General features: G+C 43.7%; 1 protein-coding gene across 1 annotated transcript in view; it reads left to right on the plus strand.

Annotated features, from left to right (window-relative positions):
- Positions 1-27,091, plus strand: part of DEPTOR (DEP domain containing MTOR interacting protein) — a 182,408-nt gene that overhangs the window by 147,115 nt on the left and 8,202 nt on the right. The window lies entirely within an intron of this gene.

Here is a 27,091-nt window from a genome sequence, read left to right on the forward strand (position 1 = left end):
GTCTTAGAAAAGCTAAGTCTAGGTTTCTCATTTTTAAGTAGCAATGATAATTACTTCATGGCATAGTCATGGGGATAAATAAAAAAGTGTATATGAGGTATCAAGCCCATGCCCATCACGTGATGGACATTCAGTGAACACTGTCTACTATATTTCATCAAATACAAGATGCATGGATTGTGGCTGGGTGTGGTGGCTCAAACCTTTAATCGCAACTCTTATGGAAGCTGAGGTGGGAAGATCACCTGAAGCCAGGAGTTTGACGACCAACCTGGGCAACATAGCAAGACCTCACCTCTACAGAAAAAGTTAGCCAGGCTCGGTGGCACGTAGTCAGCCACTGCTGGCACATAATAGTCCCAGCTACCCGGGAGGCTGAAGTGGGAGGATCACTTGAGCACAGTAGTTCAAGGTTACAGTGAACTGTGATCCTGCCACTGCACTCCAGCCTGGGTGACAGAGCGAGACCCCATCTAAAAAAAAAAAAAAAAGATTCATGGATTGTAAGATATGCTTTGATTTCAGAGTTGCTAAAATGTGCATCTAAAAATCAGCAAATGCTGGTATTACAAGTTCAAGCCCCACTGACTACTACATTCGTATCAGTGGGTTCATTTTTGCTAATTGCTAAGTTTAACATTTTGTTGACACTAAACATTTTTATTCACAAAGTAGGAAAAGTTCTCTTTTCCAAAGCAGATACATGGAAATTTTTTTAAACATCTTGGTACAATCCTGTGCTTCTCCTAAATTGATCTGCTATGGGTTTTTACTCTGCCTTTTAACTCTTTGTGTTGGATCCTTAATGACAGTAAGAAGGGCCAGTTCTGAGAATGGGGCAGTCTCGAGGCTCCTAAAGCCTCAGAAGCTTAGGCAGCTACTCTGTTTTTCCAGGTCACATCCAAATAACTAGTGTGAGGCCAAATCTGTCACCCATTTGGAGGACGCTTCAAAGCTAGATAAGTCCTTAAAGTGTCCCCACTTTTTGTTTTTTTATTTATTTAATCTATTTTATTTTATTTTTTTCTAGAGATGGGAGTCTCCCTATGTTGCCCAGGCTGGTCTTAAACTCCTGGGCTCTCGCAATTCTCCTGCCTTGGCCTCTCAAAGTGCTGAGATTCCAGGCGTGAGCCACTGCACTCAGCTGAAACTGCCCCGACTTGTAAAGTCAGGGACTACACTCGACTGATCTGTACCTGGAAGAGATTCAAAGCTGATCCAACCCAAGCTAGACATCTTTTTTCAAAGATGTACTCTTGAATTTATCCATGACAGTAACGATCAGTTAGGAATGCCATAATAAACCACAGACTGGATGGCTTAAACAACAGATTAATTTCTCACAGTTCTGGAGAATGGAAGTCTGAAGTCAGGAGCCAGCATGGTGAGGCGAGAGCCTTTCTCCTGACTCACAGAGGGCCGCTTTCTTACTGTGTGCCCACAAGGAAGATAGAGACAGTGAGCTCTTTGGAGTCTCTTCTCATTAGGCCACTAATCCTATAGGGTCCCACCTTTATAACCTCATTAACTTTAATTACTTTTTTTTTTCTTTTTTCTTTTTTTTTGAGACAGAGTCTCACTCTGTGGCCCAGGCTGGAGTGCAGTGGCACAATCTTGGCTCACTGCAAACTCTGCTTCCCGGGTTCAAGTGATTCTCCTGCCTCAGCCTCCCAAGTAGCTGGGATTACAGGCGTGCCCTACCACGCCCGGCTAATTTTTGTATTTTTAGTAGATACGGGGCCACCATGCCCAGCCTAATTATTTTCTTATTCCACTTGCAGTCACATTGGACATTAAGACTTCAACATCTGAGTTTGGGGTGGGAGGGCACAATTCAGTCCATAGCAGTGACCAACCCAAGTATCTTGGGAAGTAAAGATAAACATGAGAGTGCCTTTACTATATCTGCTGGGAAGTTACCTAGATAAGATTCTATATATCAGTTACAATTAGCTTCATTTATGAGTGTCATAAATCCTCCAAAACAATGATTAAGATTAGTATTTTAGTATTTTGGGTTTTTTTGTTTCCTTGTTTTGTTTTCATGTCAAAGCCAGAAGGAAGCCAGTTCGGGGCTGAGCTGTTTCTCCACGGTTTCATTCACCTATTTTGTTTTTTTTACTTTGCTTGGCTTCCATTCCCAAGGTTACTTCAAGGTCTGAGACAGCTGCTGAAACTATAGTGATTAGGTTTGCATTCTGGTCACCCAGGAGGAAAGAAGGGAAGCAGAGGGCACTATCCTTTTTTAAAAAACACATCTCATTGGGCCTGGTTGCTCATGCCTGTAATCCCAGCACTTTGGGAGGCCGAGGTGGGCGGATCACCTGAGGTCAGGAGTTTGAGACTAGCCTGGCCAACATGGCAAAACCCTATCTGTACTAAAAATACAAAAACTTAGCCAGGCATGGTGGCATGAACCAAAGTAGTCCCAGCTACTTTGAAGGCTGAGGCAGGAGAATTGCTTGACCCTGGGAGGTGGAGGTTGCAGTGAGCCGAGATTGCGCCACAGCACTCCATCCCCGGGTGACAGAGCAAGACTCTGTCTCAAAAATGAATAAATAAACAAAAATAAAAGACACCTCTGGAAGTGGCACACATGACTTCTTTTACATCTCATTAGCTAGGACATAACCACACATGCCTGTACTTAGGTGTGAGGGAATCTGGGAAATGTAGAATTTATTCTGGACGGCTGCTAGGGGTTGAATTTGGTCCCCCTAAAAAGATAAGTTGAAGTCCTAACCCCCAGTACCTCAAAATCTGACTCTCTTTGGAAATAGAGGCCTTACAGAGATAGTCAAGTTTAGATAAGGTCATAAGGGTGGGCCTAATCCAATGTGACTGATGGCCTTCTAAGAAGGGGAAATTGGCCACAGGGACAGACATACACAGAAGAAAGATCATGTAAAGACACAAAGGGGAATTGTCCATGTGACTGGAGTGGTGCATCTGTAAGCCAAGGAGTGCCAAGTATTGTGGGCAAACTCCAAAAGCTGGAAGACACAAGGAAGGATGCTCCCTTACAGCCGTCAGAGGGAGCATGACCTGCCCTGCTGAACCTTTGATTTCATACTTCTAGCACCCAGAATGTGAGACAAAAAAAAAATTTCCGTTTTTAAAACCATCCAGTTTTTGGTACTTTGTTACTGTAGTCCTAGGAAACTTACACAGTGGCCATGTGTCCAGAAAAATAATGGGGGTTCTATTAGGAAAGGGGTCGGGGCATTGGATACAGGGGAGAAACCATTAGTTTCTGTCATTGACCAGAAAAAAGTGTACAAATATCCTTCAACAAGTATTTATTGAGTACCTACCACATATAGTACACCATGGCAGGTACTGAGGATCCAGTTGTGAGCAAAGCCAGTGAGGTCCCTGCCGTCAGGGGGCTTCAGATCTAGTGACAAGACAGATATTAATGACTTGCAAATATTTAATTACAAGCTGTGTTAATCCACACAGATTGTAATTAAATGTAATGTTTAATTACAGACTGTGATATGTGCATTTGGCAGGAACGTTACTGGGTAAAAGACAGATTCTCAAATACATATTTTGGCATATTTGGACATTTCACTCATTTTCAGAATTTTGTGATGAAGACTATAAAATCAAGTGTTGGGTCTGTCATTTTGCCTTTAGCTTCAGAGTCTCTTAATTCCACCCACCATTTTTTTTTCTGCCAGATGAAATCAAATATTGTTGGCATTCTAGTTACAGCTTATGGTTCTCCAAGGAGAGCCTGTGAGAGAGAGAGAAATGATGGAAAGCCAAAATGGGAAAACATTTGTTTGGCAGAGGGTCAGATTACTGGAACAGGAATTATGGAGCTTCAGTTGATTGAATGCTTTGTTTTGCACATTCCTGTTCCTCCTCCAGTCTCTTCCAGCTCAGTAAATATCATTGCCATCCACCCAGTTGCTGGGGCCAGAAACCTAGAAGTCATGCTTGCTTTTTTCTTTGCCCTCCGATTATAGATACTTCCAGAATGCATCTCGAATGCATCTTTCTTCATTTCCCAAAATCCAAACCACAATCATCTCTTAACAGTACTACTGTGGCTCTAGCTGGTCCCCTTTCGTCTACTCTTGCAGCCTTATCATCCATTCCCCACCAAGCAACCAAAGGAAATCAGGAAATGATGCCACACTCCTGCTTGAGATCCATCACTGGTTTCCCACTGCATCCTTACCTTGGCCCAAACAGTCCTACCTGACCTGCCCTCCTCCTTCGTTACCTCCATTGTAGCTTTTTAGCTCCTGAAACCAGTGGTAGCTTTCTCTCTTAGGGCTTTTGATTTTTTTTTTTTTTTTTTTTTGAGACCGAGTTTCACTCTTGTTGCCCAGGCTGGAGTGCAGTGGTATGATCTCAGCTCACTGCAACCTCCGCCTCCCGGGTTCACGTGACTCTTCTGCCTCAGCCTCCCAAGTAGCTGGGATTACAGGTATGCACCACCATGTCCGGCTATTTTTTTTGTATGTTTAGTATAGATGAGGTTTCGCCATGTTTGTCAGGCGGGTCTTGAACTCCTGATCTCAGGTGATCCGCCCGCCTCAGCCTCCCAAAGTGCTAGGATCACAGGCGTGAGCCACCGCGCCTGGACTCTCTTAGGGCATTTGTACTTGCTGTGTCTTCCTCCTGGAATTCTTGTTTCATGGCTATTCACTGGGTTTACATGTTTTACACCTTAAACATCTCCTCGTTTTTAGTTAGAATGGTACTATGGTCTGAATGTTTGTGTTCGCCTCTCATACCCAAATTCTTCTATTGAAACCCAGTCCCCAATGTGAGGTATTAGAATGGGGCCTTTGGAAAGTGCTTAGGTTTTGAGGGTGGAGCCCTCATGAATGAGATTATTGCCCTTATATGGAAGCCCCACAGAGCTTCCTGGCCCCTTCCTCTGTGTGAGAACCCAGCTAGCAGACGTCATCTATGAAACAGAAAGTGGGCCTTCACTAGATTCCAAATGTGCTGGCACCTTGATCTTGGACTTTGCAGCCTTCAGAACTATGAGAAATAAATTTCTGTTGTTTATAAGCCACCCAGTCTATGGTATTTTGCTATAGCAGTCTGATGAGACAGATGGAAAACTTTCATAGCATTTCTGCTCACAGCTCGTTGGTTGGAATTGTGTTGCGTGGTCACTTTAAGGGGGGCAGGGACTCGAGTATTTCAATTTTCATTTTATAGGGCAAAAGAAACAGAGATTGAAGTGGGGTAAAGTGAATGACACCTAGAGTATCTGCAGAGCTCCTCGTTACTCTCTTTCATAATCCTTGTATATTGTTTCTTCACAAATACGTATTTCTCATCTTGCTTTTTTTTTTTTTTTTTTAAGGAGATAGGGTCTGGCTCTCTCATCCAGGCTAGAGTACAGTGGCACAATCACAGCTCACTGCAGCCTCAAATTCTTGGGCTCAAGGGATCTTCCTGTCTTAGCCTACCAAGTCACTGGGACTACAGGTGCATGCTATCATGCCCAAAATTTAACCCCTCTAGAATATATGCTGTACGTGTATAGAAATATTATCTAATTGGTTTTTTACTATATGTCCAATAAATGTTTGTTGCATGACTAAATTAATACTTATGTGACTAGGGACAGTGTATATTCTAGTCTGGACACTCTCTCTACCTTACTAGAATAAAAAGGCTTGTTGTGATACCAGATAGCTGGCGGAATTTCATTCAAGGACCTATAACACTACATGACATTTAAGAGGTGCTGAAAACTTTAAAAAAAAGATCAGTTGATTGAGTCTATTTATTCATGTCTTACTATTTCTAATATATGAATTAAATTCTTAAAAGTTTGTCCTCAAACCGCTATCATTATAATCTAAGACAAATATAAAATGTACTGGAGCTCAGCAATAACAAGATAATTTATATGAAAATCCCTACCATTTTACCTGGTACTAAGTTGGTACTCATTTTTATGTTCTAAAAGAATTTGAGTATGTTAATGAATGTCTAGACAATGTCTTATTTCAGTCAGATACAGAAGCAGACAGCACTGAGCATGTTTGTATTACTAAAATGGTAGTTTTTTTCATGGAATATTTTTGGGCCCTCCTGCCCCCCACTTTTAGTAGATTTCATGGATAACTGGTGAAAATAGTTCTAAGATAGATTAGAGCAATATTTATTGAGTTATCTCGTGTGCTAGGCACCATGCTAGGTTCATTATCTCTGTTTTATCATTTATAACAATCCTGGGATGTAGGTATTAGCTCCATTTTTACAGATGAAAAAAAAACAAAGTTCAGAAATTTGCCTGTCATATAGGAATTCAGATATGCCTAGACCTTGATCTCAAGCTTTGGAATTGTTATTGTACACTTGTGGAACTGATTATCTTAAGAGAAGGTATTGGCCAAAAATACCTTTCCTATTATAGGAGTTTAGCTGATCTTCAGTTGATCTTGTGGTGACAAGCATATTACATTCGGGTTCATTCTGCATTGGCTCTTGCTGTATAGGTGTATCCTCTGAGAACATAATGCTGCTAGATGGTGTTTTGGGGCAGTGATAAATTCCAGTCAATAACATTTTTAAAACTTAAAGGACTAAGCTCTAGAAGCTAGAAAAAATCTGTGCTTGTCCTTGAACTTTCTGTATCCCAAGGATTTGAGCGGCCCAAATCTGTTGACCTTTAGGATGAATGTGATATTCAGAATTTTAGCCTGTCTCCTGAATGAGTATTTTCTGTTGGCATGAAGTCTAAAAGCATGAACTCTAGTGTCTCATGTTACCAAGTGTAGATCCTGATGATGTGGTTATAGAGACAGCCTGCAGCAAAGTCTGTACTATGCTTCATCGGACACCTTGTTCCACTCTGGGCTTTTGGATCTGGTTTTTCCTTATTCTGTGTTTTGTCTAACACTGGTTCAATTTCTTATTCTGACTGAGTTTCATAGTTAGACTTGTCTCCCTTTGCCCTAAGACTTCATTTCCTTCCCTATCCGTCCTCCAGTCCCCATGCGTAAATACACTCTTCCACCAGTACCACTGTGGAATGAGGTCAGAATCTGCAAAAGGCCTCCAGACTGGCAGGAACCAAGGATGTCTTGAATCCAGCAGACCCAATCTGGGCTGATGTGAATTTTTTGGTCTTTTGAGATCACCTTCAAACTAACTTCTAGGAAATGAAGGAAACCATTGACAATGCTTAATGGGCATGGGGTCAGCTTTTATTCTTGGCTCTTATCTAAGATTTTGCATTGGATTGCTTTACACATGAAAATATATTGGGATAAAGATAGTTTTGTCAAAAATGTGTTTGAAACCCACCCATAAATAAATATCTTTTGAGTTCCCAAAGTGCTGTTTGTTTCTACTACCAATAATCAGAAACTTAGAACTGGAAAGATTCCTCTGGTTCTTAACATTATTTGGGGGTCATACGCTTCCTTCGGAATCCAGTAATAGCTATGGACCCTATTCTCAGGAAAAAGGTGGGCACATGTGTGTACCATATTTGCACAATTTTTTTTTTTTGAGACAAAGTCTTGCTGTGTTGCCCAGGCTAGAGTGCAGTGGTGCGATCTCAGCTCACTGCAACCTCCGTGTCCCGGGTTCAAGTTATTCTCCTGCCTCAGCCTCCCAAGTAGCTGGGACTACAGGTGCCCGCCACCATGCCCAACTAATTTTTAGTAAAGACGGGTTTTTGCCATGTTGGCCAGGCTGGTCTTGAACTACTGACTTCAGATGATTCACCTGCCTTGGCCTCCCAAAGTGCTGGGATTATAGCATGAGCCACTGCACCCAGCCACAGTTGCACAATTTAATGTTGTTAATGGAGTATCTGAAACTTATCCAGGATCCCAGGGTAAAAATCCTCCAAACCTAGCATTCTAATTTTTTTTTTTTTTTTTTTTTTTTTGAGATGGAGTTTTGCTCTTGTTACCTAGGCTGGAGTGCAATGGTGCGACCTCGGCTCACTGCAACCTCCACCTCCTGGGTTCGAGCGATTCTCCTGCCTCAGCCTCCCAAGTAGCTGAGATTACAGGTATCCACCAACATGCCTGGCTAATTTTTGTATTTTTAGTAAAGACAGGGTTTCACCATGTTGGACAGGCTGGTGTCCAACTCCTCACCTCGGGTGATCCACCCACCTCAGCCTCCCAAAGTGCTGGGATTACAGGCATGAGTCACTGTGCCTGGCCAAGCATCCTAATTTTATAGGGAAGGAAAGTAAGGCCCAGAATTGAAATGACTTATCCAGGGTCAATTGAAATAAACAGAAGTGGAATCTGATCACTCCTGACCATGCTGTTAAATAAGTTGTGTGAAATAGACCCACTTCAGGGCCTGGCCCATTGGGCACTCATAATATAAAGTTTCCATCCCTCCTCTGTCCTCTGTTCCACTTCTACTATCATAGTTGTTTCAGAGACTAATATGATCTAGACTTTTTAAAGTTTATATTATATTCAACTGTTCTTAATAATAGTAATGCCTACCGGGTGTGGCGGCTCATGCCTATAATCCCAGCACTTTGGGAGGCCGAGGTGGGTGGATCACCTGAGGTCGGGAGTTTGAGGTCAGCCTGGCCGAAATGGAGAAACCCCATCTCTATTAGAAATAACAAAATTAGTGGGGTGTGGTGGTGCATGCCTGTAATCCCAGCTACTCGGGAGGCTGAGGCAGGAGAATCGCTTGAACCTGGGAGACGGAGGTTGCAGTGAGCCGAGATTGTGCCATTGCACTCCAGCCTGGGCAACAAGAGTGAAACTCCATCTCAAAAAAAATAAAAATAAAATAATAATAATAATAATAATGCCTTTCTTTTGTAAAACATTTGTCAGAGGATGTCACATTTCTCATTGTATTTTCCCAACTTTCTGAAATAGAGGTGAATAAGTACTACCAACTCAGTTTCACATGTAAGACGATGGAGACCCAAAAAGGTTGTTCAGGACCAAGTTAAGAGTAAATTCTAGGCCGGGCGCAGTGGTTCACACCTGTAATCCCAGCATTTTGGGAGGCTGAGGCAGGTGGATCACCTGAGGTCAGGAGTTTGAGACCAGCCTGGCCAACATGGTGAAACCTCATCTCTACTAAAAATACAAAAATTAGCCAGGTGTGGTGGTGCATGCCTGTAATCCCAGCTACTCGGGAGGCTGAGGAAGGAGAATCACTGGAACCTGGGAGGTGGAGGTTGCAGTGAGCCGAGATTGCACCACTGCACTCCCGCCTGAAAAAAAAAAAAAAAAAAAAAAAAAAAAAAAAAAAAAAAAAAAAAAAAAAAAAAAAAAGTGGCCGAGAGCACTGCAGCTGGCAGATCTGCCCAGCCTGCAGTGCAATCCGCACTCCATGGGAGAGAGACTCCGCTCAAAAAAAAAAAAACAAAAGAGTAAATTCTAACTCTCTCATGCCATGAATTCCATTTTCAGGTACTGGGCTGGAATAGAATCCTCTTATTTAAAACAAGAATAAACAAGAACACAGAGATCCTTGAGTGAATGCCCAGACTAGATTTTCTCAACTTTTACTACATGTCAGAATCACCTGGGAAACTCCTAGAAAATACCCAAAGATACAGACTCAGTTGGTCTGGGGTAAGGTGCAGACATCAGCACGGTTTGGAAACTCCCAGGCAATTTTAAAGTGGAGCTTAGAGAGAGCCTACTGGCCCGGACCTCTTAAAGATGGATATGATGCTGCGTAATTCGGTCATGTTGTTGGATACAGGGCTGCATTGATTTTCATGCCTCAAATTCAAATGGAAGATGGTGTTCCACAGTTTGTTTATGAAATATATTGTGAAGGCATTTAGAGGATGTACTTTTCTTTTTCTTTTTTTTTCCTGGAGATGGAGTCTTGCCCTGTCACCCAGGCTGGCATGCAGTGGCATGATCTTGGCTCACTGCAACCTCCGCCTCCCAGGTTCAAGCGATTCTCCTGCCTCACCCTCCCAAGTAGCTGGGATTACAGGCATGCACCACCACGGCCAGCTAATGTTTTTTGGTACTTTTAGTAGAGACGAGGTTTCACCATGTTGGCCAGGCTGGTCTTGAACTCCTGACCTCAAATGAGCCACCCACCTCGTCCTTCCGAAGTCCTCGGATTACAGACATGAGCCATTACGCCTGGCCTAAATGATGTACTTTTGACATTGCAGTATTTCCTTGCACAGTATCATTTACACACACATTTGGGAATTTATTAGCTCCACTTGATGTAAAAATGTTCTTGGAGCAAACCAAGCAAAGAAACAGCTCCAAATCTATTTTTTTTTTTTTTTCCTGAGACAGAGTCTCTCTCTGTCACCCAGGCTGGAGTGCAATGACACAATCTCGGCTCACTGCAACCTCCCCCTTCCAGTGAATCAAGCAATTCTCCTGCCTCAGCCTCCCAAGTAGCAGAGATTACAGGTGCCTGCCACCACGCCCAGCTCATTTTTTGTGTGTTTTTAATAGAGATGGGGTTTCACCATGTTGGCCAGGCTGGTTTCGAACTTCTGACCTCAAGTGATCCACCCACCTCGGCCTCCCAAAGTGCTAGGATTATAGGCATGAACCACCGTGCCCAGCCCCTCCGAATCTAAAAACGGTTTTTTAAAATCAAGTATTGTAGCCGGGCACGGGCTCCTGCCTGTAATCCCAGCACTTTGGGAGGCCGAGGCAGGAGGATCACCTGAGGTCAGGAGCTCAAGACCATCCTGACCAATATGGTGAAACCCGGTCTCTACTAAAAATACAAAAATAAGCCCAGCATGATGGCATGCGCCTATAATCCCAGCTACTTGGGAGGCTGAAATAGGAGAATTGCTTGAACCTGGGAGGCAGAGGTTGCAGTGAGCTGAGATCGTGCCATCGTACTCCAGCCTGGGCAACAAGAGCAAAACTCCATCTAAAAAAAAAAAAAAAATCAATATTGATCGTGCACTCATCTTGGTTACTTTGAATTGTCATACCTGTGCCATGTGACATGCAAGACTATTGCCAATATAAAACATAGCTCTTGTTTCATGTACCATACCTAGTGAAGGTACCCATGAATGGCTTTGGTCTTGTATCCTAGAAAGCCTCTACTGTTCTCTTTGAGCAACGGACACTTTATTAAAGAACAGGAAAATATCCTTCATACTATCCCAAGGAAGGTTCAAGGAGGGCAATATCTTATTAATTCAAATATGCTTTGTGTCTTGAGTTTTATTTCATTTATTTATTTATTTATTGAGTCTCACTCTGTCACCCAGGCTGGAGTACAGTGGTGTGATCTCGGCTCACTGCAACCTCTGTCTCCTGGGTTCAAGCGATTTTCCTGTCTCAGCCTCCGAAATAGCTGGGACTATAGGCACACACCACCACGCCCGGCTAATTTTTGTGTTTTTAGTAGAGACAGGGTTTCACCATATTGGTCAGGCTGGTCTTGAATTCCTGACCTCAGGTGATCCACCCACCTCAGCCTCCCAAAGTGCTGGGATTACAGGTGTGAGCCACCACACCCAGCCAAGTTTTAAAATATGGATTTTTTTCTGCTGAAAAGAAAATGTTTACTTCTCCCCACCCCTCCCCACAATACCTAGACCCATATCCAGTCCGTTATGGCAGGAGTTTGTGCTGACTGGTGAAAAGTTCACAGAGCAGGGTGTTAAATGGGCCTTACTCTTGTGATGGAGAGAGTGCAGAATGCCAGCTATCTGCATAAGAGAGGCCCAGAGAGGCCCTCTGCATCTCTGAGGAGAAAGCTGTCTTTATCATGACCAGATGTGGCCAGCTGTGTAATTGCTGATCGCTGGGGCCTTAATTGCCCTGTGTTCTGGGTGGGGTGACCGCCTGCATGTACCCACAGCTGGGTTAATGAGATCAAGTTTCACTTTTTAGAGCCAGAGTAATCAGGACCAGGCACAAACCATATCCTCATACCCTGGGGGTGCATGGGTGTCCCCTGCCTTGGCCAAGCCAGGGGAGGCCAAATACCATGGCGGACCCTCATCTGTGTAAGCTGGAATCCTCAGCTGTGATGTATCTGCGGAGAACAGACTTTAGTGTCTCCAATCCTGCGGGAGTCAAATGTCCTTTCTCTTCAGTTATTTCTGATATTGTGGAAATAGGATATGTATTAAAAGAAATTACTAAAAAAAGTACCTGTTCGAATGTTTAGGGCAGGGACACTACTCTGTCTGATACTATAATGGTGGGTGCAGGTCATTATACATTTGACCAGAGCCATAGCATGTGCAACACTAAGAGTGACCCCAGTGTAAACCGTAGACTCTGGGTGATAATGATGTATTGTGTAGGTTCATCAATTTTCTTTTTTTTTTTTTTTTGAGCTGGAGTCTCACTGTGTTGCCCAGGCTGGAGCGCAGTGCTGTGATCTTGGTTCACTGCAACCTCTGCCTCCTTGTTTCAAGCAATTCTCGTGCCTCAGACTCCCCAGTAGCTAGGATTAGAGGCGTGCCACCACACCTGGCTAATTTTTCTATTTTTAGTAGAGATAGGATTTCACTGTATGGGCCAGGCTGATCTCTAACTCCTGACCTCAAGTGATGCACTCGCCTTGTGCTGGGATTACAGGTGTAAGCCGCCATGCCCAGCCTCATCAATTTATTTGTTGTTGAGACTGGGTCTCGCTTTGTCACCCAGGCTAGAGTGCGGTGGCTTGACCTCAGCTCATTGCAACCTCCAGGTTCATCAGTTGTAACAAATGTACCACTCAGGTGGGTGGTGTTGATAATGGGGGATACTGTGCCCATGTGGGGCAGGAGGCATATGGGAAGTCCTATAGCTTCCTCTCAATTTTGTTATGAACCTAAAACTATCTTAAAAAATAAAGTTTATTTTTAAAATACTAGTGAGGCACAGTGACTCATGCCTGTAATCCCAATACTTTGGGGGCCCAAGGTGGGAGGATCACCTGAGCCTCAGGAGTTTCAGACCAACCTGGGCAACATAGTGAGACCCCATCTCTACAAAAAATTATTTTTAAAAGCCAGGCACGGTGGCTCACGCCTGTAATCCCAGCACTTTGGGAGGCCAAGGTGGGTGGATCACCTGAGGTCAGGAGCTCAAGGCCAGCCTAGGCAACATGGTGAAACTGTCTCTACTAAAAATTCAAAAATTAGCCAAGTGTGGTGGCGTGCACCTGTAATCCCAGCTACTTAGGAAGCTGAGACAGGAGAATTGCTTGAATCTGGGAGGTGGAGGTTGCGGTGACCCAAGATTGCACCACTGCACTCCAGCCTGGGTGACAGAGTGAGACTCCATCTCAAAATAATAATAATAAAATGCATATTTGCATTTACTTACGTGCTCCATCCTGCTGTAAGGATTTCATGCCCATCCCTCCCATTTTATCCATCACCTCCCAAAGCTGACTGTACCCCATGCTTCCTCAGAGCTCCTGCCCATATTCCATCCCATCCCAGATACCAGTGCCAGCACATCTCATCAACACAGTGATCCCTCTAAGTCTCTGCTTATCTTTACCTTAAACTTCCTTCTCCTGTTAATTCCCTCCCCCGTTTCCATCATTGCCAGCATTTTTCTTCAAATTAGGCAGCCTTGATACTGGGAGCTCTCTTGTCTCCTCAGCCTCCCTGCTCAAACCTGGGGAGCTTCCATTTTCTACGCCTCCTTTCAATTCCCACCGCTGTGACTTGAGTTCTGGCTCTTTCATCCTCTGTCTCAAGCCTGAGGGATGAGTCCTTTTTTACTAGTCTGGGAAAAGGAAAGGACCTGGTTGTGAGCTGAGGCTTCCCCCTGTTAGCAGGGCTGGCGGTTGGGATGAAGAGCTGGACACAGAGTGCGGGAGAGTGAGAACAAGTTGGAAACTAACAGCACTTCCACCTTTACCTCTCACGTCAGAGAACAGGTTGTAACCCATCAGCATCTAGCCTCTGTATTAATAACTTCCTTTTCTAATATTTATTCCATATTCCCTGAGTCTTCAGCAAGCACTTCAGTTGCTTATAGTTCCCAAAACTTCATTCTTATATGACACTAACTTTCTTTTTTTTTTTTTTTTTTGAGACAAAGTCTTGCTCTGTCACCCAGATTGGAGTGCAATGGCACGATCTTGGCTCACTGCAATCTCCGCCTCCTGGGTTCAAGCAATTCTTCTGCCTCAGCCTCCTGAGTAGCTGGGCTTAAAAGGTGCCTGCCACCATTCCCAGTTAATTTTTTGTATTTTTAGTAGAGATGAGTTTTCACCACATTGGCCAGGCTGGTCTCGAACTCCTGACCTCAAATGATCTGTCTGCCTCTGCCTCCCAAAGTGCTGGGATTACAAGCATGAGTTACCACACCCAGCCAACACTAACTTTCATTCCTGAAGGTTCCCGAGTGGGACCACAAGTGAAGCTGGTGATGAAGACTGTGACCTTGTTGGCTGGTGGGGGCCTTGAGTCCACTGTTGGTCAGTAGGGCCATCAGCTGGGGAGCAGAACTGCATGTGAAGCAATGGAGAGCAAAGCCGAGCTGAAATCCTTCAGCACCTCTGCGTCTACCTCTCACTGCATTTAACCATAACAGCCATAAGTCATGGTGGCTGCTTCACTTCCACCTTCCAGGTATTATGGAAAATTCTTTTCTGGCCAACTTGAATCTGGAACTGTGCAGGAAAGGGAATCTGAAAAATGTAGCTCTGGTTTGGCCAAGTTGACACCACAAAGCTCCACCCTCTTATTTGATTCATGTTCTTCCTCATAACTGGTCCAGAAAATGTGCTCGGTGCAAGTGTGAGCCAGGAATGGGGAGAATGAATGTGAGATTCAACCAGTAAAGGAGAAGTGAGGATGGCCTGATAAGGGGGATAGAGAGCTTTTGGTGAGTCTCATACCTAATACATGCTACTGGATATGGAATTCTTTTTCTTTTTCTTTTTTTTTTTGAGACAAAGTTTCACTCTTGTTGCCCAGGCTGGAGTGCAATGATGCGATCTCAACTTACTGCAACCTCTGCCCCCCGGGTTCAAGCATTTCTCCTGCCTCAGCCTTCCAAGGAGTTGGGATCACAGGCATGCACTACCATGCCCAGCTAATTTTGTATTTTTAGTAGAGACAGGGTTTCACCATATTGGTCAGGCTGGCCTCAAACTCCTAACCTCGTGTGTTCCACCCACCTCTGCCTCCCAAAGTGCTGGGATTACAGGTGTGAGCCATTGTGTCTAGCTGTGAGCTATATTTTATAGTTGAGGCTGAAAGAGTTTGAGTCACAGCCTCTTGTTGTGTAACTACATGGCAGAGCCAGAAGCCAAGCTAGCCCAGGTCTGTCTGGCTCCAGAGCCCTTGGTCTTTCCATTATATCACAGCACCCTTCAAATGTGTGATATTACCTGACTTTTCTGATCCTCAGTTTTCCATCAGGCTGATATTGGCAAAATGTTATTCACTCTGCCAGAGGTTAGATGTTCTCTAGGAAAGAAGATTTGGAGGGATCTCAATCTCCAAATCCATAGATTTATCTGACTGGTGTGCTAGGCTCCTAAAGATGACAAGACACAGATGACTCACTGGCCCACATCCACCTTTTAATTGCCAGGCAAGGATTTACTCCCAATCTTTAGCCAAGTCAGTATGGAGCACTCTCATAAGCCTTTAGCATGACTTCTTGAACTGAGTCAGCCCTGAGTAGCTTGATTGGCAACCCCAATCCCTGTCCCACAACTTGCTTGTTCCTGAATATGACCATGTACTGGTAGACAAATGAAGGGGCGGGTGACTCACGCCTGTAACACCACCTCCTTGGGGGGCCGAAGCAGGAGACTTGTTTGAACTCAGGAGGTGGAGGCTGCAGTGAGCCGAGGTCACACCATTGCACTCCAGCCTGGGTGACAGAGCGAGACAAAGGGGCTCTGGAGCAGAAACCAGCTATTTGGCTTTCTCCCCTGGGGGCATCCAGCAAAGGATGTTGAAGGTTGCTTAGTCCCGATCTCATCACACCCAAAAAGGGGTTGCTCCATGCTCAGTCCTATTTATAATCCTTTTACTTTTCCCACCAAAACACTACCAACAAGATGGTAGTATAACTGTGTCTCTGCAAAGCATGCACGCACACACACACAAACACACACACACACATACGCATTGTATTCTTAGCTGAGATCAGAGCAGTGCCACCTTGGAGGAAGAATAAGGGGAATCGGATATGTTGACTCACCTTTACAGGTTAGATAATGTCACCAACACATCCTAAATCACTCCCTACGAATGAAATATAAATATGAAAAAATGCATTACAGTTATAAAAGCAAAGCTGTAATGTGATTAGTTTCATGATTAGTAACCTTTTTTTCTTTTACTTTTTTTTTTTTTTTTTTTTTTTTTTTGAGATGGAGTCTTGCCCTGCCGCCCAGGCTGGAGTGCAGTGGCGCAATCTCAGCTCACTGCAATCTCTACCTCCCAGGTTCAAGCAATTCTCCTGCCTCAGCCTCCCAAGCAGCTGGGATTACAGGCGCCGGCCACCAAGGCTGGCTAATTGTTTTGTATTTTTAGTAGAGATGGGGTTTCTCCATCTTGGCCAGGCTGGTCTCGAACTCCTGACCTCAAGTGATCCACCCACCTCGGCCTCCCAAAGTGCTGGGATTATAGGCATGAGTCACTGTGCCCGGCCATGATTAGTAACTGTAATACTGCATCTTGTTTAGTACTTAATCTTTTAAAATCTTTGTTATATTAATTTTGCATTTTTGGCATAATCCAGAAAAAAGAAAAATAATTTCTGGGTGTTAAATAGTTATTGATAAACATTTATTAAAGCCAAACAGATAATTGGGCAAAAGATTCTTATGGAAGAAAAAATTTGAGATCAGGGAGGAAGTTTGTCCTTGTGGAACCTCTTTCCTCTTTGCTATAAGCTTGTGTGGGAGTGATATATGTGTTAAGACTGTGTCTCTTGGCCAGGCGCAGTGGCTCATGCCTGAAATTCTAGCACTTTGGAAAGCCGAGATAGGCAGATCACTTGAATCCAGGAATTTGAGACTAGCCTGGGCAACATGGCAAAACCCTGCCTCTACGAAAAATACAAAAAAATTAGCCAGGCATGGTGGTGCATGCTTGTAGTCCTAGCTAATCAGGAGGCCGAGGTGGGAGGATCGCTTGAACCTGGGAGGTGGAGTTTGCAGTGAGCGGAGATGGCACCACTGCACTCCAGCCTGTGAGACAGAGTGAGACCCTGCCAAAAAAAAAAAAAAAAAGAAAAGAAGGAGAAGAATGTGTCTCTTGCTGTTGGAACCCCTCCTTCCCATCCCATTCAAAATTACAGGGTATTCTAAGGAACTTCCTATATCCACAGTAAAAGCAAATGTTGTATGGGGGTGTAGGAATGTAAGAGTGAGAATTTGTTCTTAGGTGATAGATACCTTTCCTTCAGCGGTAGAGGAGGGAGTCCACAGAATCTTGTGGTTATAATGTGTAAATGTTGCCTTCTTTTCAGCAACTGGAGTGCAGTGGCGCAATCTTGGTTCACTGCAACCTCTGCCTCCCAGGTTCAAGTGATTCTCGTGCCTCAGCCTCCCAAGTAGTTGAGATAACAGGTGCCCACCACCGTGCCCAGCTAATTTTTCTATTTTTAGTAGAGATGGGGTTTCGCCATGTTGGCCAGGCTGGTTTCGAACTCCTAATCTAAGGTGATCCACCTGCCTCGGCCTCCCAAAGTGCTGGGATTACAGGCATGAGCCACTGTGCCTGGCCATGCAACTGAACACTTCTTATAACATTCAGAAACCACCAGATAGAGAGAATGCTGTCTGTCCTTAATGCAAGCAGCCCTTGGAATTGTTTCTAGAGCTGTCATGAGCTGCCGATGGGAAGGTGACATCAGTGTCAGTCACAAATTCTCCGTTCAGCCTGATCTATGCCTCTAGAGAGAATTCTCAGGAAGGCAAGTTTTTGCCCTAACTTTGGGAATCCAGTATGTATGGACTGAACCAGGGTTCCCCATACCTCCCCCTCTTTTTTGTGCACCACAATCACCCTGTGATTGACCCACTCTGCTGAGCAGAGCGTACCAAGAGGGAGCCTAGATCTTAAACAGAGCTTTGATTGATTGGGGCTGAAAGGGGGCAGATTCTGTATGAGACCAGCAGGCACTACGAATTTCTCAATTTGAAACAAAAATGCTTTAATGCTACTTATTGTTGTTGTTTTACTGTGAAAGATAGTCATTCTTACATATGGTTGGCTTTCTTTCAAGGCCAATTGCACAGTCTGTTCTTTGGGGGCACCGCATAGCCCTATAGCATGCTTAAAATGCATAAAGCTTAGAGGAAGACTAATTCTCTGGACAGAATCCTGTGTTTGTCCAAGAACTGGATCCCTGCCTCCTCCCACACGGTCGCTCTGCAGCCAGTTGCATACTTGGCGGAGAGATTTATGGGGCTGAACATACAGCTGCAAGTTTTCTTTTCTTCTACTTTTTTTTTCTTCCAAGAACAGTGTCCTGCTGTCAGGGCTGTGTGCACTAGACACACAAACACGTAACTTATTTACTACAGCAGTATCCAAAACTCCTAAGTAGTGTCCTTGCTGAATGTGAATGTTTTCATGAATATGAAACATTATAAAGATGTAAGGAATTCCTAGATACAAGCCAATCTTGACTCAGTTTACATCTCTGTCTAATATTTTGGTGAAGGACCATCCAGGAGTCTAGTTACACTGTACAGCTGTTTCAGTGCTAAAGCAACTTGGTTAATGTGGATACCTTATGGTCAAGATCAGAGATTCCTTAACAGAATTTGACTGCTCTGTTTCCTTTAAAAGTATGCTGATTGTTTATAGTGGCTTCTGGATTCTCTGTCCTTGGGAGATTCTCTTAGATTGAAGCAAATTCTCTCTCATACCTTGTATTGGTTTTCGTTTTTATTTTAATTTTTCCTTTTTGATCTGAATGAATAATATCATCACTTAACACCTATTGCCATTTCCAAGGCAGAATCCCAACAGGCTTTTCTGGGTATGGACCCATGCAATGGTTTGTCTGCCTTTCAACAATTTGTATTCTCTTGGCCGTTTGGGGGAACAGGGATTGTGCATGGGGAAGGATGGAAGAGGAAAACCAATATTTATTTATTTATTTATTTATTTATTTATTTATTTTTTGAGAGGAGTCTCGCTCTGTCGCCCAGGCTGGAGTGCAGTGGCGCAATCTCAGCTCACTGCAAGCTCCGCCTCCCGGGTTCACGCCGTTCTCCTGCCTCAGCCTCTCCGAGTAGCTGGGACTACAGGCGCCCGCCACCATGCCCGGCTAATTTTTTTGTATTTTTAGTAGAGACGGGGTTTCATCGTGGTCTCAATCTCCTGACCTCATGATCCGCCCACCTCAGCCTCCCAAAGTGCTGGGATTACAAGCGTGAGCCACCATGCCCGGCCGAAAACCAATATTTATTTAACATTCAGTGGTAATAAACACTGGGATTAGAACTTAATTAGAGTTGATCCTCATAATAAACTTGATCCCCATTTTACAGATGAGTAAATTATAACTCAGAGAATTTCTAACTTGCCCAAAGTCATACAACTAATAAATTGTAAAGGTGGGAGTTAAAGCAATTTTTTTATTGAACTATATAGAAAATGTACAAATTATTTATACACAGCTCCAGTTATTACAAAGTGAACTTCCAGGCTGGGCGTGGTGGCTCACGCCTGTAATCCCAGCACTTTGGGAGGCCAAGTTGGGTGGATCACCTGAGGTCAGGAGTTCGAGACCAGCCTGGCCAACATGGTGAAACCCCATCTCTACAAAGATACAAAAATTAGCTGGGTGTAGTGGCAAGTGCCTATAACCCCAGCTACTTGGGAGGTTGAGGCAGGAGAATCGCTTGAACCAGGGAGGTGGAGGTTGCAGTGAGCTGAGATTTTGCCACTGCACTCCAGCCTAGGCGACAGAGCAAGACTCCATCTAAAAAAACAAACAAACAAAAAACAAAGTGAACTGCTATTGTAACCGCTACCAAGAAAATTCTAAGACCATAGAATATTTGTATTCTCTTGAACTTTATATGAATTAAGTATGATATAGTTATAGTATTGAGTACATATTTAGGAGTGGCATTACTGGTCATAGATTATGTATATGTATATAATATATTTAGACTGATCTTCTGCCTAGCTGTCCTATGCTTTATTGAAAGTAGGACCAAACTATTACTGTCAAAATACTTGTTTATCTCTTGGATTCTGTGAGTTGTGTTTCATATAATTTAGGGCTTGTTTGTTGGGTGCATATGTGTTTTTAATTTTCATGTCCTTCTCATGGATTGGACCTTTTATCATTATAAAAAGTCTCTTTTCTGCAGCTCCATTTATCATAAGTCAAGTGTCTGTGTATGGGGTTTAGTTTCTGGATTTTTCAATTCTTTTATACCTTGGTATATCTGTCTATACCAATACTACACTGTCCTAAAATAATGTAGCTTTATGATATATCTTTTAGCTTTTTTGTCTGTTTGTGGGCATGAGAGAGACTCTCTTCTTACATTCTTTCATTTGTAGTGTTCTGAACCTCAGTTTACATATCCAAGAAGAGTGTTTTCTTTACAAATGGAATATAAGCAAATGCCTGGTCTAGTTCTTATAAACAGTAAACCAAAGTTGGTTGTTGTTAATAGTAAATGGGTTTTTCAGTCACTAACAAGTAGAAGTTATTTTTCTAACGTAAAACTTAAGAACTGAAATATACTTTTTTTTTTGAGATGGGGCCTCACTGTGTTGCGCACTGGAGTACAGTGATGCAATATCAGCTCACTGCAGCCTCCGCCTCCCTGATTAAGTGAGTCTCGTGTCTCGGCCTCCTGAGTGGCTGGCTAATAGCTGGGATTACAGGCGTGCACCACCATGCCTGGCTAACTTTTTTATTTTTAGTAGAAATGGGGTTTCACCATGTTGGCTAGGCTGGTCTCAAACTCCTGGTCTCAAGTGATCTGCCCACCTCGGCCTCCCAAAGTGCTGGAATTTCAGGCATGAGCCACCATACCAAGCCATGAACTGAAATATACTTTAAAGTTCCTAATAAATATATATTTTTTTCTACTCAATTTATCAGATGGAGAATGAACACTTTGAGAAGTGAGTTGAATGTTCACAGCAACTCAGCTCATGAAATCCAGGGCTGAGACTAGAGCTTATCTCCAGTCTCCGGATCCAATGTTTTCTTCATTACCCTACACTTAACTTTAGCTTTGGGGGAACCAACACTGAGGAGAGAAGAAGGAAGAGAATGAGAGTATTCCTGAAGATAAACTTCTTTTTTTTTTTTTTTTTTTTTTGAGACGGAGTCTCACTCCGTCACCCAGGCTGGAGTGCAGTGACGCAATCTGGCCTCACTGGAACCTCCGCCTCCTGGGTTCAAGTGATTCTTCTGCCTCAGCCTCCTGAGTAGCTGGGACTACAAGTGCATGCCACCATGCCTGGCTAATTTTTGTATTTTTAGTAGAGATGGGGTTTCACCATATTGGCCAGGCTGGTCTCGAACTCCTGAACTTGTGATCCACCCGTCTTGGCCTCCCAAAGTGCTGGGATTACAGGCATGAGCCACCGTGCCCAGCCAAAGATAAACTTCTTAAGGAATTCATTTTTGCTATGGTTAAGCCAAGCTTTCTAGGCAAGTGAAGGGTGCCCCCCATTGAACATAGTAACATTCATGTTGTGTCGATCACCTCATACCGAATTTCTCACCCACCTACAGAAGATGGAAAATTATTTAATCCTCTGCTGTCCTGTTTCTATTACGAAGCAAAGATTGCAACAACAACAAAGAAGGAATGTGAGTGGAATTGGTAATGTCAGTTAAAGGCAGAGATTAGGTGATACCATCAGTCACTGTGACAAATGGTGTGTGGGGGGGAGCTTGCTGGCTGAAGCATTGTTACTGTGGGTAATTATACACTTTATATTCGTGTGTTATTGTTCCACCTGGAATCTTTAAACTCTTCATCCAGGGGACACTAATCTTCACCTTATTATTATGTCCTAGTGTCACTCTAGCAGAAGAACGGGGCTGCCAACAGGGGGAGGGAACTTCCTCTTTCTCCTCTAGATTGTAATAAACATGGTTATTTGTTATTTGAACTCTGGCTGAAGATAAGACGCTATATGCCCCTGCCAGATATGGCCCAGGTGTAGAGATGAGTCCAGGTTATTGTTAAAAGAGTGAAAATGCCCCTGTCACATTCCCCATCATTTTCTTCCATCTATAAAGATGATGGCAATGGTGTTGGCAATGGTGGTGATAATGATGATTATCAAGTGAGCATTATTCCATTTTCAGGCATGATGGAAGGAAAAGTCAAATGCAGTGTTCTTAAGAAATTCTGGGCCGGGTGCGGTGGCTCATACTTGTAATCCCAGCACTTTGGGAGGCCGAGGCGGGTGGATCACGAGGTCAGGAGATCGAGACCACGGTGAAACACCGTCTCTACTACAAATACAAAAAAATTAGCCGGGCGTGGTGGCGGACGCCTGTAGTCCCAGCTACTCAGAGAGGCTGAGGCAGGAGAATGGCGTGAACCCGGGAGGCGGAGCTTGCAGTGAGCTGAGATCACGCCACTGCACTCCAGCCTGGGTGACAGAGCGAGACTGTCTCAAAAAAAAAAAAAAGAAGAAAGAAAAAGAAATTCTGCTGGGCCCGGTGGCTCACGTCTATAATCCTAGCACTTTGGGAGGCCAAGGCGGGTGGATCGCTTGAGGCCAGGAGTTCGAGACCAGCCTGGGCAACATGATGCAACCCCTGTCCCTGCTAAAATACAAAAAAATTAGCCAGATGTGGTGGTGCACACCTGTAGTCCCAGCTACTAGGGAGGCTGAGGCACGAGAATTGCTTGAACCCAGGAAGTAGAGGTTGCAGTGAGCTGAGATTGTGCCACCACACTCCAGCCTGGGTGACAGAGCAAAAGTCTGTCTCAAAAAAAAGAAAAAAAGAAAGAAAGAAAAAAAAGAAATTCGCTATAGCCTGTCACAAAGGCTCACACCTGTAATCCCAGTACTTTGGGAGGCCAAGGCAGGTGGATCGCCTGAGCTCAGGAGTTCAAGACCAGCCTGGGCAACATGGCAAAACCCTGTCTCTACAAAACTTAGCTTGGCATGAATGCACATGCCTGTGGTCCCAGCTACTCAGGAGGCTGAGGTGGGAGGATATAGCTTGAACTTGGGAGGCAGAAGTTTCAGTGAGCCGAGATCACACCACTGCACTCCAACCTGTGTGACAAAGTGAGACCCTATCTCGAAAAAAAAAAAAGAGAGAAATAAATAAACAAATAATAAGAAGAAAAGAAAAGAGGTGCTTAGACACCAGGCTAGGATGCTCATCTATGTGGTATCTGTGCCTGTTTGGGGGAAGCTGATTATCCACTGCTCAGGGGGCAGAGTAGCCGAGGTCTTAAGTGTACAAGTTTCGAGTCAGATCCTGGTTTCACCACTTACTAGCTCTGTGAACTTGGGCCAATTACTTTACTTTCTGAATCTACCCCCTCAATCGTGAGATGGAAATAAAAATAACAGGACCTGCGTTGGGAATTTTTAATGAAATTAGACATGTAAAGAGTTTTGGAAAATTGTTAGATGTTCTTATTAGCTATCATAGCACTGCTCATGCTGACTGGCAAGTTGTGACCTAAGAAGTAGTCTGGGGATATGAACTACTATGGTCTGAATGCTTACACCCCCTCAATTCATATGCTAAAATCCTAACTCTCAAAGTGATCAGGTATTAGAAGGCGGGGCCCTTGGGAAATGATTAGGTCACTGGGTCAGAGTCCTCATGAATGGCATTAGTGCCCTTATGAAAGTGGCTGGAAAGAGATTCCTTGCCCCTTCTACCATGTGAAGACATAGAAGGTGCCATCTACAAAGAGGCAGCCCTCACCAGACACCTGCCAGCATCTTGATCTTGGACTTAACCAAGATCCAGAAATGGGAGAAGTAACTATGTATTGTTTATAAGCCACTCAGTTTATGGTATTTGATGTTTGTTGTAGCAGCCCAAACAGACGAAGACATGGATGGACCCAATGGCTAGGCTTCCTCAGGTATAGGACAGAGAGGAGAAATAACAAATTATAAGAAGATAGTGCTTTATCTAAATGTGTGACATTGCTTTCACAATCTGATATCATGTTATGAAAGCCAGATGTATGATTTGGAGCAAAGTTTAAAGAAATAGAAACAATCAAAATAATAATTTTTCTTTCAAAAATCTAAATTTCAACAGCTTTCAAATATTTCTTAATCTGCTCATGATTTTGGTTGCTCTGCTTCAGTCTCAGTGTTTTTCTTTTTGATATTTTGGCTCCAAAAAGCCTGAGTCCTTATTCTCAGGAATCTGATTATTACCTCCGATAATGGTTCTAAACTTAGTCATTTTTGTCCATCATTATTACTATTAGTTTTGAAGTTTAAAAAAAAATAGCAAAATTTGGCTCTAAAAATGAAACAGACTTTCGTCAAGTAATAATTTTATTGTGTTTTTTGTTTTGTTTTGTTTTGTTTTGTTTTTTGAGACAGAGTCTCGCTCTGTTGCTCATGCTGGAGTGCAATGGCACAATCTTGCCTCACTGCAGTCTCTGCCTCTCTGGTTCAAGCAATTCTTGTGCCTCAGCCTCCCGAGTAGCTGGGACTACAGGCACATGCCACCACGCCTGGCGAATTTTTGTATTCTTAGTAGAGATGGGGTTTCACCATGTTGGCCAGGCTGGTCTCGAACTCCTGACTCCAAGTGATGCACCCGATTCAACCTCCCAAAGTTCTGGGATTACACGCATGAGCCACCATGCCCGACCTTTAGGCAAGTAATAATTTTAATAACTAAAACATCAGCCTTCTTCTTGCATGAGGCAGTTAATGCTCATGGTCAAAGAATGCTCTCTTATAATACTACAGGTATGGGGTGAGCATTTAAACTAACTTTTGGTAGAAAAAATCCTAGCAGGGCCGGTCGCGGTGGCTCACGCCTGTAATCCCAGCACTTTGGGAGGCTAAGGCGGGTGGATCGCAAGGTCAGGAGATCAAGACCATCCTGGCTAACGTGGTGAAACCCTATCTCTACTAAAGATAGAAAAATTAGCCAGGCGTGGTGGCGGGCGCCTGTAGTCCCAGCTACTCGGGAGACTGAGGCAGGAGAATGGCGTGAACCTGGGAGGCGGAGCTTGCAGTGAGCCGAGATTGTGCCACTGCACTCCAGCCTGGGCAACAGAGCGAGACTCTGTCTCAAAAAAAAAAAAAAGACAGAAAAAACCCTAGCAGATAATTACCGGCACTGTTTCTCAGTGTAGTTCTGTGTATAAATCACCTGATATGCTCAATGAAATTGCAAATCTTGGGACATACCTCCAGAGGGTCTGATTTGGTAGGTCTTGGGTGAGATCTGAGAATTCATACTTAGAATGGGATCCCAAAGGTGACTCACATTTATACTACGGTTTGAGAGCCACTTTTTTTGTATTTGGGTGTGCTTTTTCACTTGAGCAATTGAGCAGTGAAAATGGCTCAAATAATGTTAACCGAATGCATAGCTAGAACTTCTAACATGCAACTGGACTCCAAAAGTCTTCCTCATTAAGTGGTGCATTTCCTACCGTAAGTATTCCAGAGAGATGGGCCGGATACCTACTAGGGATGTGTAGGAAAGAATTCCACTTTTTATGGGAGCTGGATCAGGATGATCTCTAGAACACAAATGAGTGCTCTACTTGATTAAGGTTTTAGTAATGGCTTGCTACTTAACATCTTGTTCTGCTTTCTGCATCATTTAATTGGGCAGCCTTTCCTACTCTACTAAGCAGATCTCAGCTCTCCCTGGTCATTTTCTACATCTATTTGTGTGTATCTTATCATTCTTTTCTGTCTGAGTCTTTCTCTGTATTGTTAAATGTTTTACGTTATTTTCAGGGATAGTCAGAGGCAGCCTTCCCCTTCAATCCTTCATTCTCCTTCAAGATCAGAAAGAAAAAAACAAGAAGGTATTGACATGAATGCAACAATTTCTGGGATGCAAATTTCTTGGTGAATACAGACTTCCATGACAGTGAGAAGACAATTATGTAATCATAGGTGTAGTGTTTCTCCCCAACTTCACTCCCACTTTGGATGAAACAATTGAATCATTGTGATGGAACTCCAGCCTATAAGAACAAATGTGCAATTGAACAATCCCATGGGCACTCAATCTATCCAGAGGATTATTGTACATCTGCCAGGACTGGCACAGGGAGAGGAATTGGAGGCAAGATTATTTAGTGAGTTTGGCTTCCTATCAGGAGGAAGGCTGGAGTTCAGCCTAGGTATTTATCCCAACCTGATCACACCCTGAAATGTGCTGAGTCCTGCCTCCTGCTTCCTGTTAACTCTTACAAGGCTAACTTTGGTTCTTATAACTTTTTTTTTTTTTATTCTTCAAACAGAGTCTCACTCTGTTACCCAGGCTGGAGTACAGTGGTGCCATCTCGGCTCACTACAACCTCTGCCTCTTGGGTTCAAGCAATTCTTGGGCCTCAGCCTCCAGAGTAGCTGGGATTACAGGCGTGCACCACCATGCCCAGCTGATTTTTGTATTTTTGGTAGAGACAGGGTTTCACCATGTTGGCCGGGTTGGTCTTGAACTCCTGATGTCAGGTGATCCACCTTGGCCTCCCAAAGTGCTGGGATTACAGGCGTGAGCCACTGCACCCAGCGGTTCTTAGAACTTTCCTCCACTGCCCACTTGCTTGGAGACATTACTTACCTAGGCTTCATATTACTTGTGAAAGTTTTGTTCTTCCATTTCATTCAAGAATTTGCTCCTTATCCCTTCATTTGAAGGTGAAGGTACTACCTCCTTGTGGGAGATGAGTTACAGAGCAGTTATATGAGCTCGTGACTGATCCCTTTTCCAAGAACTAGGGAAATGCAATCCCATCTTTGGAAACAGATCCGATAAAGATAATTATAAGGAAAAAAAAAAGTATTGCAACCTTGCTTGAACTCTTGTTACCACCAGTGGGTGGCACCTAAGTCGCCCCACCTCAGGTAGAAGGTAATAAGTTCATAACGTGGCCGCCCGCCATTCAGAGGTAGTCACGCGTTCTGTGTGTTTGTGCCTGTGTGCTTTTGAATACAGAGGAGAAATAATTTCCCCCAGGCTGAGTGCTTCCTGTGGTTACTCAT

Source organism: Nomascus leucogenys, chromosome 16 (genome assembly GCF_006542625.1).
Source record: "Nomascus leucogenys isolate Asia chromosome 16, Asia_NLE_v1, whole genome shotgun sequence".
Classification (NCBI taxonomy): Eukaryota; Metazoa; Chordata; class Mammalia; order Primates; family Hylobatidae; genus Nomascus; species Nomascus leucogenys.